The sequence below is a fragment of the Pinus tabuliformis genome, chromosome X, assembly GCF_031772625.1.
Source record: "Pinus tabuliformis cultivar Carrire ecotype Pingquan chromosome X, CPIR1, whole genome shotgun sequence".
Classification (NCBI taxonomy): Eukaryota; Viridiplantae; Streptophyta; class Pinopsida; order Pinales; family Pinaceae; genus Pinus; species Pinus tabuliformis.
In genome coordinates, this window is record NC_142308.1 from 188,660,524 (window position 1) to 188,663,758 (window position 3,235).

Consider the following 3,235-nt stretch of genomic DNA (forward strand, 5'->3'; position numbering starts at 1 on the left):
TAACCCAGAAATCGTTTGCTTAAATTCCTCACGGTCTATGAGGAAATCGTGGTTCTTCAAAGCCCTATTTTGCTAACTGCGTGAATAAAAACGGTTTTGTACATCTGTCTTTTGAAGGCTCTGTCAGGTGGATAGGCTGATTGCCATTTGCATTGTTGCATGTGAAGTATCATATCTTTGAAGCTGTGAAAATCCCCCTCAAGTCCTGCATGATCATCGAGCTCTCGAGCTCCTGTCGTTTGGAGCCAAGAAGAGAAGCTCGTGTCGTGACTTCTTGTCCCTGGAACTGGATCCGTTCGTTCTCAGGCACCATGATCCGATTTATATTGCTTCAGAACAGACAAGGAAAGACCCGCCTTGCCAAATACTACATTCCACTCGAGGAATCGGAGAAACATAAACTCGAATATTAGGTGCATCGGCTTGTCGTTAACAGAGACCCAAAATTCACGAATTTTGTAGAGTTTCGAACACACAAGGTGATTTACAGGCGATATGCAGGCCTCTTTTTCTCCATGTGCGTGGACATAACTGATAATGAACTGGCTTATTTGGAGAGAATTCATTTATTTGTTGAGATATTGGATCATTTCTTCAGCAACGTATGTGAGCTTGACCTAGTATTCAATTTTCACAAGGTATATTTGATATTGGATGAATTTATCCTTGCAGGGGAATTGCAAGAAACAAGTAAAAAGGCAATTATTGAAAGAATGACTGAGTTGGAACGGCAGGAGTGAGAAGCTTGCATGATCCAAGTGTGACATCTCCTAAGTAGCAGAAAATTACCTCCTGCATTATTCTTTTTTTTGCTATTTCTGCTTGCAATTTGACAACATTGTCATATTTTTTTTTAAATATTTGATTGTATGACCCCATTATTGTCTGCATTATTTTTCTCTGTTTAGTGCCTTATTATTTGATTTGATTTAATTAGTTGCATCCTTTCTGAGGTATAGAGGCTTTGATGTTCAACCTGAATTCTATAGTGCTGACAGTAGTTGGGTTCATTTGTTCTCTTTCGGCACATGTAATAGATTTTTTTCATGCTCTTTTTTTTTCAATTGAAAAAATAAAAATAAAAAAAAATATTCTAATAATAAAAAAAACACAAAACATAAAATAAAAAGAAAAAATAAAAAAATAAATAATAATTGCCCTCATTCATTCATACACTCACTACTTGTTCTCTAACAAATACAATGCTTTTTCAAATGTTTTAAATGAATTTTTTCTGCAAGCCACTAAAAACATTTTGAAAAAGTATTGCACCAGCAATAAGTACATTGCATGGGGACATGCAATATTTCTAAGTTGGGGGGAAATAAAAGTATGTTGGACTTTTTGTGAATTTATGGGCAAAAGTAGGATGTATATACTAACAAGTGAAATGAGATTGGTGTTATGTGTAGGACAACGAGAAGCTTATGCAGAAAGCTCAACATTACGATGCGACACCTTTTTCATCCACAATTAGAGTTATTTCAGAAAATAATTAAAAAAATGGACATTTTGTAAATTCTTGAAAATGCGCTAATTTGTTTTTGAGTCACTTCATACAGGAATGATCGATGGAGATGGCACACAAAGATGACAATTTTTATGCAGGAATGGTGCTAAGTTTTTCAGAGTATGCAAAGTGATTTTTCCAAATCACAATGAAACATGCATCATTGACGCTTGAAGGAACAAATTCTTCACTGCACATATCATGACATTTTCCACTACACACCTTTTGCGTCATGATTACTTCCCTTTTTCCTTCCAAACGCCTAGACCTTCCTTGTGTTGCAGCCCATCTTCCATTTCCTTATCTTTCATGACTTCATGCACGCCTATTTTTCTGAATCGCATACATCCATTTATCCTTTTCAGTTTAGTTTTTCCTTCTAGTTTGCCTTCTGAATAAAACTCATTCCCTTTCCATGATCACATTACCTTGATTTCCTAGCCATGCTGATCCACACTGCTTGTCCGTGAGTTCTTTCCATCTATAGTCCTACCAAATCTTTTTGTACAAACTCGCGTTGACTGATGTGGGATTCCTTAAGGCCCACCTTTCAACAAGTCTTGCCCCATCGACACCAGCACCTTATCTGGGAAATAGACTAGAGTTCATTTTGAGTACATAGAGGCTTGCATGCCTTAATGGCAAGCTCTCTCGCTGGCGATCATGGGAATACATCAATGTCCCTTGATCTTCAGATCTTGCAAGTGGCTCGACCTCGACACATCCATTCGCACTTTGCAAGATGTACTCCGGTACCTTGGCACTCATTGACATCAATGGTGAGTTGCCTCGCATTGGTGAACAACATACATCAATGGCCGGTAATCCAATGATTTCTATTCATGCTCGACATCGACACATTCATTCGCATGTTTAGAATTGTACCATCGGGTTTGTAGCAGGTGAAGACTATACACTTTTTCATGACTCCCTCAGCAGTTACAGCAGCATGCATTCTGATCTATGAGAGTACCACAGTACCACTCTCAGCAGTCACATTTTCCATGATTCAGCATCAGCAGTTCATATTCCTTCATTCTCCAGGATCTAGTTACATCAGTCACATTTTCCTGATCCAGCAGCAGCAGCTACATTCCTATTGCATACTTCATCATTCTTGGGTAAGTATAGGTATGTTGTTTTCTAATCTTTAATCATGCAATTCCTTATATGCTAACTTGAATATTTTGGAAAATTCCCTCACCATGCTACATTTCCTTTCATACGCCATGTTAAGTTGCATGCAGACATGCAACCAATTCAGTTGAGGGGGGGGAGAACTACATTCACTACATATTCACTTCCATGATTCCATTTCTTCACCACTATCACTCCATTTACCATTCACCAACATTTATTTTCCAATGATACTTTGTTGCACTTTGTTTCATACGCAATATTGGCATGCTTCATTAATATTACAAAAAGGGCTTTCTTATGCACATTATGATTTCCAGTGAGTGTTTACATTATTGAAGAAAAGAGAACAGAAAATGAAATGAATGTTGTTAACACAAGAACCAACATTATTTGTATTCATGGTTGTCACACAAGAACCAACCATAAGAAAATGTAAATTGTTACTAAATGTCTCTCACATATCCTGGAAACATTTAAGACATCATCATGTAAAGCCAAAGCTCAATATGCCAAATGTTCTTAAAAGATACCCATGCATGGTTGCATGAGGACATGCAACAAGTTCAGTTGGGGAGGATGTTGGGA

The 3,235-nt window shown here is 37.5% G+C and overlaps 1 pseudogene across 1 annotated transcript; it reads left to right on the forward strand.

The window, feature by feature from the left end:
• Nucleotides 1–245: 245 nt before the first annotated feature.
• On the forward strand, nucleotides 246–1,025 carry LOC149139059 (AP-2 complex subunit sigma pseudogene; annotated as a pseudogene). Its single transcript, XR_016264432.1, has 2 exons — nucleotides 246–758; nucleotides 962–1,025. The product of XR_016264432.1 is annotated as an AP-2 complex subunit sigma pseudogene (transcript).
• Nucleotides 1,026–3,235: the final 2,210 nt, after the last annotated feature.